The following is a 13,370-nucleotide window of genomic DNA, read 5'->3' as shown; positions in this document are numbered from 1 at the left end:
TAACACAGCCAGAATTAAAATCAGGGTCATTTCACCTTTGTCATCCTAATGTATTACCTCTTAATCCCAGTATTATTTATCTGCAGATATAAAGCGAATTAATATATTAATGTAATTTAATGTTTCAAGTTCTGTTTCACCTGAAGTTGAAATATGTATAGAATACATTCTTTTGGATATTCTGAAAAATGAGAGGAAGATTAAAAAAAGCTCTTCAATACAAAAAAGAAAGAATATCAATATTTTGAATGTATTAATTACTTGCAATTATGTATACATGCACACAATTGAGTGTATATATGTATATATCAGCATATATACATATATCATATCTGATTGAAAATTCTAAGCTCATAATTATCTCTCCCAACCTCATGATTTTAGAATAAAGATTCTAGTGACTGTCTCTCAGAAGCCATACCCATCTCTTGACAAGAAATCTTTAATCTCATATCATGCAGTAGTTCAAATAGACAAAATTGAGAAAGATTTTTATTCTCATCAAAATTTAATCATATTCATTTTAGGATGAAATTATCTGTAACAGAACAGCATAAACTAAGGTTCATATAATGCAACCAGTTCCCCTATTTTCGAGTTAGCTGTGTACAGTTGCCTGAACATGAGCAAACCAGATTCAGATCCTTTATGAATCTGTAATTTTGAACCTAGACTCCATTGGAAATTGTACAAGGATGACACAGTCTTTAAACTTTAATAGTCATCTTCGCTCATCCTTAGCACTAAATGTAGTCTCGACAGAAGAATCAAAAATGCCATGCTGGTAGCATGAAATGTTCTGATATCAAAACATACATGAAATGTTTTTTTCTGACACATTCACACTGAGAACCTGGTGTGACTAAGAGGTTTAAGTGCACGCAAGGGCACTGATGTTGCTGAAAAAATGACATGACTTAGTAGAAAGTCTATTTTTCTAATTTCTATCCCCCAAAACACTTGAAAGTCCCAAAGCTATTTCTACCTAGTTATATCAAAAAGGGATTTCTAGAATGTTAATTCTATGTTGAAATTGAGAAGAGATCAATTTCATAGGGGTAGAATTTAAATAAATCAAAAGTTTAGGGAAGATAAATGTTTATAATTAATAATAATGTCCTGTGTCTTTTTGAAGGGTTTTCTAAGATAGCTACTACTATTCCTTTAAATGAATGTATTTTCTTCTTTAAGAATAAGATTAGAAAAATACTGATTTTTTGCAACTTGAGAGGACAAGAGCAGTACCCTACATGAAATGTAATCCCCTCTTTCATAAAGGAAAATTTGGTTCTAAGGAATGTATGCTGACAAGGGCAACATTTTAATCTTTTAAAATTAGTTTTAATAATATAATTTGATTTGTTCAATTTCTCAGAAAAAATTATTTTTTACATTTGGATTTTTTTTTTCTTTCAAAATGTGAGTTGCATGGGTCTTTACTGTTGAGGGGAAGGCAGATGGATTATCTTTACTAGCTAGAGTATAAGTTTTACAGCTAAGATCATAACCATTCGTATGCTTCCTTTTCACTTGCAATTCATTCTTGTGCATCAATGCATTCTTGTGCATTCTTGTGCAGTCATGCATTAATTCAACAGATCTCTGTAACATGCTGCTATGAGCCAGACCTAGTATTAAGATCTGGGAATGCAGGTGAGCAACGTGGATGACACTGCCCCTTCTCAAGTTACTATCACTAATTTCAATGGACTTCTGTTTTGTTTCTTGTTTTTTGTTTTTTTAAGGCAATCTAGTCTCAATCATCTGGGTGGGAAAAAGTACTAAACCTTGAGTAAAAAATTTGATGTGAATGTTCTCAGCTGTATTCAGTTCTCAGTAAATATCTTTTAAATATATCCTACCCACCTAGTACTTCTTCCTGTTGATTCCACTCTTGTTTTGCATTGCAAAACTTGTAGGGATCACATTGGAAAATAGAATAACACTCAATTTCCATAGACAAAGGTTAGAAGAGCTCAAAGGACTCAGCTCATTTAACCTAGCATCCTTTTATCTTGTGAAACTGCCATAGTGGCCAAAATGGGGTCATTACAAAAGAAAGGAAGGCCTTGGCTCTGAAGAAAGGATCCTGGAGACTCTGTGGTCAGTTGCTCAGAGAGCCCTCTCTTCTCTCAGTCCTTATCTTTTGCAAACTTACTAGGAAAAGTTAAAAAGTAAATATATTAAAAATTCTAAAGATGTAGTAACATATGTGAACTATCTTTTTGTAAAAGTAGCTCTGAATTAAAACTTAATTTAATTTTTAAAAAGAGGGGGAATATACTTACCAGGAGCTTAATAAAATCTGCGATGCTGTGTAGTCAATCGAGAAAGAAGCTATCCTGAGTCATTAGTTAAATATGTCCATTTCTAAAGAAGCTATTACTAGCCTGACTTTCCTTATCCTTAAGTAAAGTAATGCTTATCTGATTAGCTATTGCAAGTCAACCTTCCAGAATTGAGTTGCAAGTATAAAGAAAGAATAACCTAGAAATTAAATCATTAGGTTTGGAGGACATTCTATATTTTGTTTCCAGTATTTCTGCAAACTGTAAAAATTGTTATCTATTGCAATTTCTTTGTGAAGTGATAGATTTCATAGTGACATTATAGTCAGTTCTTTAATTTCCATTTAGTCAGTTATTAAAATGTAATAAAGTGTTTCTAGTCACAAATAATATGAGAAGCTTCTTTAGGATGATGGATGCACATATGCACCTAACCATCCAATTGTTTCACAACAACAACAAAATGAGTGATTTCTACCAGCCAAGCATTCACTAAGAACATGAAAGACAAAAAAATACCTTACTCTTGGGGCACCTTGGTGGCTCAGGGAGTTCAGTCTCTGACTCTTGATTTTGCTCAGTTTATGATCTCAGGCTAGTGGCACTGAGTTCTGTGTCAGGCTCAATGGGGAGTCTGCTTGGGATTTTTCTCTCTTCTTCCTTCTCTTTCTCTTTCCCCTCTGTCCTTCCCCTCACTCACGTGTTCTTTCTCCACCAAATAAATAAATAAAATATTTTAAAAATACCTATTCTTATGGAGCTTATATTATAGTGCAGCAGAAATATAACCCTGTCAGCACAAATAACATATTAACAACAAAATAACTATAATATATTACATGTTAAACAGTGCAAATGCTACAGAAAAAGTAAACACAGCACAAGAGAAGAAAGAGTTGGAATTTTAGGATGTTATGATATCATTTGTTCTTAATATGTTTGAGAATGATTTAAGAAATAAATTGATAAAGCAACAAAGAGAAAAAATAATCCATTCTGTAACAAATCACCAAACAATGAAAATTACCTGAATATTTGTTTTTGTGGTAAACTTACTAGGGGGAGCAGAAAAAATGAAAGCCAAGAACTTCAAATATCTAAAATGGGTTAGAATTAAATAGCACTCAAATGACTTTAAAAAGCTAGAATTTAGGGCGCCTGGGTGGCTCAGTGGGTTAAGCCGCTGCCTTCAGCTCAGGTCATGATCTCAGGGTCCTGGGATCAAGCACCGCATCAGACTTTCTGCTCAGCAGGGAGCCTGCTTCCTCCTCTCTCTCTGCCTGCCTCTCTGCCTTCTTGTGATCTCTCTCTCTGTCAAATAAATAAATAAAATCTTTAAAAAAAAATAAAAAGCTAGAATTTATTTTTAATACATAGAAATTTAAAATATAGAGTCTTGATATTGTAATTTGTACTTCAGATATGTAATCTCACATGCACCTATAATGATTATACATGTCTTCCTTCTGCTGTGTGTCACTTGTTTTAGGAGCTGTATAAAAGGGCCATTTTCAAATAAGCTCTCACTTTTTGGCCACAGAAAATTCAGAGATACATTTAAGCCATATGAAACTTCTGATGCGTTAAACACACTTAGAGAGAAGAAAATAAGCAAAACAAAAATCAAATTCCTGCCTACTTATAAGTAGTTTATACATTACATTTAATGTTTAAATCACTAGCTTGCATTTAAAATGTTTGTATCGTGATAAATCTGCATTAGTCACTTGCAAATATAGCTCAACTAGTTGTCTTAGCTATGTGTAACATACCAATTCAAAGCTGTATTTCTTAATGACTTTAAACCATCTTATAATGAGCAGGGCACATGTCACAATTGTACATATGGGTTGAAATGGAATATACATTTAAGTATGCAACCACTTTTACAAACATTATGCAAATGTGTAAAATTTTTTCATTTTGAATACAGTAATCATGTTTAAAATCAGATTTCATTCAGGACATTGATTTGGACAGAGAGTGATTTAACAGACATTTTTAATAAATGTTAATAAATATTTAAGAAACATTTTACAGGTAATGAATATTTTACACACTTTACCTTATTTACTATGCAATTTAATTATTATTATTAAATAATAACACTGTGAATTAAATATGATTACCATGTCCAATTTAAAATAGATTTATTATGTTAAGGAAAGTCAAACAGCCTGGGTATGAATCTCACCTCCACTATTCATAGCTGTCTGATCCATTTGTTCACTTCCGTATACCTTAATTTCCCCATCCATAAAATGGGGATAATGATAGTACCTATCTCATAACTAAAATGAGAATTAAATAGGTTAAAACATGTAAAATTCTCCAAACAATGTATTCACATATTAAGCACTCAGGATATGTTAACTCTATAGTGGCGGTAGTTAGTGTCACAGGTAAAGACCTGAAGCTTAAAGAAACTAATATGGCACAGCTAGAAAGCAGGTGAACAAAGACACAAAATCAAGTCTTTTACCTTTCCAAAGTTCTATGTGATACATTGCATTTTGGTTGAGTTGCTGTGGATGTAGAAAAAAACATTCAGGTGTAGGTGTGTCATCAGAAGCTCTGTAAAATCAAAACTTTATTTTAAAACTGTAATTTTACTTAACATGTTTCTCATCTTTTGAGAAATGATTATTTGAGGCTTTATCAGTTTAAGTTGCCTGTGCCTTTATTACATTATTGTTTGATAAAATGGATTCAAGGATGTAATATTTTAATAGAAAAAAATAAACAAAAAGTAGCACTATCCATTAAATTAATCTTACATATTTTCTTTGTTGGTATTAATTAGAAATGAACCCTGAGCCCTAGAACTGGCTTGATATTAGTGTAAACATACTTTCCATTGTGTATTTCTATTTGATTTCATTTTTGGCACTGTTTTGTGATGGGATATATCCAAAGGAAGATATTAGCAAGAACTCATCATTACTGACAAGCATTCTGACCTTCAAAGGGTATGACTGGAGTAAAGTGACATGAGACAACACACAATTCTCTTTCCACTTTTCCTTCCTTCTCTTTCACAAACTGACGCCCTGACAAGCCAGCGTCAATTCCTTCTTTGTGCATCTTCCTGATTTTTTACTGAGCTCTGGCTGACAAAAATAGATAATATACACAGTTTTAAGAAAAACAGTAGTCTAAAAGTACAATGTCCATCCTAGGAGGGGAGTTGCACTTCTGAAGACTTCTGCATCTAAAAAAAAAATTTTTTTATTATTATGTTCAATTAGCCAGCATATAGTACATCATTTGTTTTTTGACTTTTGCACTTCTTAAATTGTCTCTTTTTACTAGTAATATCTGAAAATTGTCTACCTGAACAGGCAGATAATTCTACTCTTCACAGTTTCACAGATTTATTTGATAGGTAGACAATTTTACCTGGAACAGGCAGGTAATTCTACTCTCCACAGTTTCACAGATTTATTTGATAGGTAACAAAGGGCTTCTATCTGGGTCCTCTTAAATGGGTGAAGTTTTGACTCTAAGTCCCTTTATCTCATGAAGCCAATTTTTCTTATACAGCAGCAATAGTATTCTATTAAAGTGTGGAGAATGAACTATGGCTTAAAAGTCACCACTTGGGGGCACTTGGGTGGCACAGTTGGTTAAGCGTCAGACTCTTGGTTCTCGTCTTGGTTTGGGTTGTGATCTCATTCATGGTCGTGAGACGGAGTCCTGCGTTGGGCTCCCTCTCAGCATGGAGTCTGCTTCAGATTCTCTTTCCCTTGCTTGCTTCCACTTGTCATCTCTCTCTCTCTTTCACTTGCTTGCACTCTCTCTCTAAAATAAATAAATAAACCTTTAAAAAATAAAAGCCACATTGAAGATCTTAGTAAAATCTTCAAATGTAAATCAAATTTTAAATTTATTTAGTGTGACTAGTGTTCTTTGATATAGTCCCCTGCCAAGGCACATGAATGTGAGAAAGAAGGGTCATGATTTTAACTATTACTTCTAAATGTGTGTGTACATACATACATCTTGTCTAACTTTTTCTCTAATCTATACTTCCGGATAAAGCATACAAAAGTTTGGTGAGATTTCAACTCCAATTTTCCTTTGACTCATTACCTCTCTATAATCAATCAGCAAATCTACCAATTCATTGTTCTTTTCGCCCTTTCATGTTACTGGTTTTTATACCCTTTGTTCTTCTGACTCTATAATTTTGTTCATGACATTTTCCTTTCTATCTTCTTTTCTTTCGGCACAAAATGGCCTCATGCATACTTTTACCTCAACATTTGTCTTAACTATTAGTTTTTCAAGGAGCTGTCCTTCACTAGGTGTTGCCCACTGAAATCATGTTCACTTGGCCATGTTCTCACATCATTCACAAGCACAGTTTATAATATTTTGTCCTGTTCTAACTTGATATTGTTTTTAGTTGACTTCAATCTTGGCAAATTCTTGGCCTGCTATGGCTTACTACAGTGTAAAAATGAGGCCTTAGAATTCTACACAGCCTCTGACATGAGTGGGCAGTGGGGAAGGTTGGTATTCTTGCAGGGGTTGAAATCTAACATAGCAAGTCGAAATTAACTTCTCTGCCAAACCCATTTCATGTTTCCTTTTCCATGTTGCATCTCCTCAGCTTAGTTCCAACTTCCTTAGTGATCCCAAACTATGAAGTGTATTCACCTCAACTGTTTTATATATCTCCTTAGACGTCTTTTTCCCTCTTGATTTTTCAAATTTTGGCCTCCGAAACTTAAACAGTTCCAAACATATACTGTTTAATAATTAATAGTTTGTTGAACTAAATTCTATCGAATTGGCAAGAATGTTAACTTGGTAACAAGCCACAAAACCCTGAGTCAGAGTTCTCTGAGTCCTTCTGTCTAATACCAATGGGACTGAGTTTAGATTTCATTGTTTCCTTTTGAAGGGAAAAAAAAACTATAGGGCAGATCACTTAAAAAATATGGGGAAAAAAGGAGAAAAAAGGCTATAAAACTGGGAAAAGATTGAGAACCAAGGATAATAAAAGATAGTCTGTAGTGTCCCAGAGAGAGGAACATACTTGGAGAGATGCTGAGTCATAAAGATGATCGAGCCTTGTGGATTCTGCTGAGCTATCCTGAAGTCATGAGTCGTGCTCAGGAAACCTGCCTTCGGGGCAGTGTCTGTGTCTCCATCATTTTTTATTGTCCTTATTACAGCTCGTATCCTTAAAATAAACCATCCTTTAATTGAGGCACCTTTAGAGGATTTCAACTTCTCCCAGCCAAAGACTGGGCTGAAAAAAGTGCTCACCTAATTGTTTGACAAATAGTGCTATATATTGGTGTGAAATTGTGTGAAGGTTGCTGTAATATGCATGATATGTTTCTCATACCTGCCTGTTAAGCCATAATTATGATTTTTTCTTCCTGTTCAAAAATATAGCATCCAATGTTATATAGGCTGTTGATTAATAAGTTCTTTTCAAGCAAATAATGAGCGAGCCATTGATTTACTATTTTTATAACCCTCTTTCTCCAAATATGACTCGAAGTAACTAAATAAAATATAATTTGACTGAAGAATTTATTTGAAATATTTCCTAAGTTAAAAAAATAAAATTATTTAGTACAGATTCTTTTCACTGACTGTATTATTATAAACCTGAGGGCAGAAACCATGTTTTATTTATTGCTGATTTCCTCATTTAAGCATCTCTTAAAGTCTGATTCAAAGATAACTTCATCAGGGACGCCTGAGTGGCTCAGTTGGTAAAGTGTCTGCTTTCTGCTCAGGTCATGATCCCTGGGTCTTGGGATCAAGCCTCATATTGGACTCCCTGCTCAGCGGGGAGCCTACTTCTCCCTCTGCCTGCTGCTCCCCCTGCTATACTCTCTCTCTTCCTCTCAAATAAATAAAATCTTCAAAGATAACTTCATGAGAATCACATGGAACACTTGATAAGACATGCATTTGAGACTCCATGCTGAATGAATCAAATATTTAGGAAAATGGAACTTAGGAATCTACATTTAACAGATTCCCCAGGTAAAACTTATGCATCTCACAGTTTGCAAACTCTTACCGAAGATACCGCCCACTACTTTAAAAAGAGACAAGCAGAGAAGCAGTCATCCCCTGGGCTGTGAGGTACCAGTTCAGCTCAGATGACTTCAGAGAGACTGACTGCCCGAGACTGCCTCTCTGGTTTCGATTCCTAGAAGATAGGGAAGATAGATCTCTGCTATTTCAAAAGCACCAGATTTGGGACATAAAGAGGAGATGAGATTTCTAGAGCAGCTTTGCTTACTCTACTGTAATAGCACAAAGAGTGCCCACATAGTAAAATGCAACGTAAAGCCCTTAGATGGAAGTCAGCTGGAAGTTGTGGCTAAAGCCAAAAATAATCACCCGTGGGAGACTATTTCTTTCTTTCTGTTTTTTTTTTTTTAAGATTTGTATTTATTTACTTGACAGAGTGCTCATAAATAGGCAGAGAGGCAGGCAGAGAGAGAAGGGGAGGGGAATGCAGGCTCCCCACTGAGCAGAGAGCCCAATGCGGGGCTCCATCCCAGGACCCCGAGACCACGACCCGAGCCAAAGGCAGAGGCCCAACCGACTGAGCCACCCACATGCCCCTGGGAGACTATTTCTAAGTGAGTATTTTCTTGGTAAGGATTTTGCCTTTCTTACTAATTCTGTAATAGACAGATGAGAGATGATGACTATCATAAAAAACACCACAGCCTCACCACCTCCAGTGTGTGGCTGCCTGTGTTACAGTTCAAGGAATCAGCTCAATTCTTCAAAATCAGTCTCCTTTCCCTCTTCCTTCTTTTTCCATCATCCCCTGGAGGTAAAGACATAGGAAAGACCAAATTCACCCATCCCACAATATGAGCTACCAGGGCCTCACTGAACCTGCAAAGGGGAAGAGCAAGAGCTTTAAGTCTGCTGGAGACCTTTTTTTTTTCTTATGTGTAGGATAGACTCTCAGTAACTGAATCAAACTGTTTTAATAACCCAAGGTGAAAAGCAACATCTGGAATTAGGCCGTGATATCAAAAAGTAAACTTGATATCTAGCAAAAATGGAGGTAATAGAACAAAATGGTAAACAATTATAAATAAAACCATTTTCTGTTTATACCTTGGATGAAACTCTTAACAGAGCACAGCAAAAGTTTTACAGAAGCAGAGTATAAATGAAGTGATTTCATTATCAGGCTTAAAAGCTGACTCATGATCCATATAGGCTACCCTCGATGACACCAGCATGGCGGACAGACACCGTATCTCTAAGGATAACAGGAGTTTCCAAGGGGTTCTAAACTACGAATGAAACACAGCCCTTACCTCAATTCCCCTCAGGATTATAGAGGCTGGTTTACTTCTCACTGACTAATTAAGAAGTGAATACCAGGAAATTAGGATGCCTGAAAACACATGCTGAATTCTGCTGAGCTTTTAGCATTGGGATGTGGAGGATGAATTGAATCTTGTGTAACATTTGCTTATACTTGGGAAAGTGTGCATCTTAAAGATGCTTCTCAGATTGTTACATTGACAAAGGTGAATCGCAACTGTAGTGAGAGATAATGGGTAGCTTTAAATGAGCCATAAAGCCAGTCCATTGACTAAAACTAATTACTTGGCACCAGTGGTTGCTTATGATAACAGAGTATTCATTTAGTACAACGTAGAAAATTAGAATTATGTGATTATGCCTTCAATTCAGGTAAGAAACCAAGCATTGTTTTTCGATTAGAAAAACTGATGCCTACTTTGACGTTGTGGATTGAATCATAACTCATTAACCCCTTGCTAACCAAAATTGTTAAACACTTTACTGTGCCAATGCTCTGGAAGACTTCATGAGGTTTTTAAAGTGGTAATTTGGTTAAATATGAGAAGGAAATGAAAATATAGCAATGAAATACCAGATTATATGTATGTGGTTTCTTTTATTGCAGGGAAGAATAAACTTTTCATTTTGAGAAGAACCAAAGTCTTTGGCAAACCCTTGTGAAATATCCATTATTTAATATTGCATGACAAAGGGGTTTATTATAAATTTAAGAGAGCCTACATAATTCTAATGGCTAACCATGTAATTCTTTGAGCACAAATTCTTTCTTTATAATCATTACTATGAGAATCTGAAAGCAAATGTACTACCATCACTGGCAATTACAAGTGCCAAATTATTAAGTGCATTAACGATTTTAGGCAATTGGAGTCCCACTTAATGCACTAGAGTAGCAATTTACTAAATGGACTCAAGTGGCCTGAAAGATCTAATGCACCCCACAAGGGTAAGCACTCAATCACTTTATTTCCATTTGGATCATCTCTATATTCAAGAAGAGCAGTATTGTGGGAGTTAAAAATTACCATTGAGAAATGAAAAAGAAAAATATACCATAACATGAGCAATTCAGGAGTTGCATTTTCTTGAGAAGTCAGAGCTTTTAAAAGGCTTCTTTTTAGAATATTAAATTTATTAAGCTTGATGTGACAAATTACAGCCAACAAAGTCATGCCTTTATGAATAATAAAGATTCAAAGAACTATCTTGAAATCTTATCTGCAAGTGATAAGCACTGGAATGTGAAGTTACTCAAAGGAATAAGAAAACAACATCTCATAAATAGATGGCTAAACATTCAAGGTCATTCAATTAACAAGCAAAAAATACATTTGACCTTATAAATCTAGCAGTTAATTTTTATAAAAATATACAGAACATGAGAGTGCAAATACAGTCTACGTTCTGAATATTTAAGAAGGTTTTTAATTTGGTTTGTTTTAATTTGTATTTCAGTTTAAGCTTCAAAGAGAACAGTGTATACCATCTCGCCTGAGTTGCTTTTCTAAATGAAAATAAGTTTACTCTAAGAATTATTGATATAGAGAGACGCCTGGTTGGCTCAGTCAGTTGAGCAATCAGCTCTTATTTTGACTCAGGTCACGATCTCAGGTTAGGGTCATGAGATCAAGCCAAGCATCAGCATATGTCTGCTGGAGATTCTCTCTCCCTATCTCCCATCGTGTGCACACACTCTCTCTACCTCTCTCTATAATAAATAAGTCTTTAAAAAAAAAGAATTATTGATACAGAATCCTGCAACCAGCTATGCTTGTGAGAATCTATTTTAAAATGAGGTTATAATTGATGAATGTCAATGAATATATTTAATAATCAAGTCTCTTGCATGAATATTCCTTAGTTATAATTATATAAGTTCATCATACATTAAATGAGGCCCAAAATTATTTCAAAATAGATTTTATAAATGCTTCATTTCATAGTGTAGGAAATAGTCTTGTGTTTTTGCTAGACAATGTTGATCAGAGGAAATAAGGACTCACACAGGATATTTCAGGTAGTGAAGGATAAGATTAAAGACATACGTGGGGATTAAAGATCTTGAATTTCACATACATCTAAGAGGAATTTTTGTGTGACCAGAAACTAGGATTCTTTCTGGATCCAGGTCTTTGGCAAGCTCCCTGGCAGCAGGACTTCAAGGGTATACATGATAGTGCTCCCCACTTACAGTGGCTCAACTGTTCCATGTGTCTATTTCTCTAGGAATCTATCTGTGTCTCTTTCTGTTATGAATTGGCTGCTTTATTCATGCAACAAATATATACTGAGTGTCTACTATATATCAGAATCTGTTCTTGGCACATAGAACTATCAGTATAAAAGTATAAGAACATCAGTGAACCCAACAGAGAAATATCCAGACATCCTTGAATATTTTTTTCTTGAATATTTATGAAATTGTACAACTACTGAGAATAAACAATAAATAGACTTTTTAAAATTAAGGTATCTAGGATATTAGAAGATTATACATATTATTGAAAGAGAAGTATAGGGGTGCCTGCGTGGCTCAGTGAGTTAAAGCCTCTGCCTTCAGCTCAGGTCATGATCCCAGGGTCTTGGGATCGAGCCCCACATTGGGCTCTGCTCAGCAGGAAGCCTGCTTCCTCCTCTCTCTCTGCCTACTTCTCTGCCTACTTGTGATCTCTGTCTGTCAAAGAAATGAATAAAATATTTTTTTTTTAAAAAAAGAAGTATAAATACTATACATTGGGGCAAACCAATAAGAAAGCTTGGTGCTCCTTCCTTTGGCATGGACAGGTAGTTCAAGCCACATCAATCCCTGGCATACATAAAGGAACTTTACCTTGGCTCCCCCTTTAAGCCCAATAAAAGCCAAGACTAATCACCCCTCCTTGCTACCTCCAACCATTTTTAGACATGTGTGGGAGCCTCATTATGTTAGTAATCAAACTCTTCATATCCTTTTGGTGTGTAGTCATCAATCTTGACATCCTACCAATACTGCATGGGGCTCCATCTCTCCTTAGAGGACTGAACACAACACCCATGATCAGTAAGGCACATATTCAAATCTCTCACATTTATGGCTCCCTTCCCTTTTCATTTCAGGCAAATTGGGCATTCTAGATCCTTATGCATATCTGTGATGTTTCTTCTAGGCTAGTAAGCATGATTAGGATATTACTTTGATTGTGTTTAACAAATATATCTATAAGAATTTATCTTCTGCCCTATGAACCATCTCAGATTATACTTGGTAAAGGTATCAAACCAATTTCTTTAGAAAAACTAAAGAACATGCCAAAGAATGGAAAACTTGCAATAGAAACTGTACCCAAATATACATCCTACTCTTAATAGCTGTTCACATTCAAAGCCTTGCTTCCAAAGAAATATTAATATCACCAGACATTCATAAAGTCATTTTCTTTCCCATGCTTTTCTCAAACACCTAAAATAGCAGGCAAAACGAGTGATTTCTCAGATGTCTAATTAGAACCTAAGTTTATGTTTTATTTTGTTGTTTGTTTTCCTTTTCCTAGTGGCTGAGGAATGAGACAACTCCCAAGAGAATTGATACTGTCCTTTCAACATCTGCCAAGCTAAAATCATCAATCTTAAATTATCCCATGCATTTCAATGTTCCAGATATCCAAGGAGAAAAGTGGGTGTATAAAAATATTATATCAATCCAAACATTATCAGTTTTAAAATATCATAACCAGATATATGAGTCAATACCACTTACCACACTATTGATGG

Source organism: Mustela putorius, unplaced genomic scaffold (assembly GCF_011764305.1).
Source record: "Mustela putorius furo isolate JIRA1106 unplaced genomic scaffold, ASM1176430v1.1 tig00000129_pilon_pilon_pilon, whole genome shotgun sequence".
In the NCBI taxonomy this organism is placed as follows: domain Eukaryota; kingdom Metazoa; phylum Chordata; class Mammalia; order Carnivora; family Mustelidae; genus Mustela; species Mustela putorius.
Note: the sequence above shows the minus strand (reverse complement) of the source record.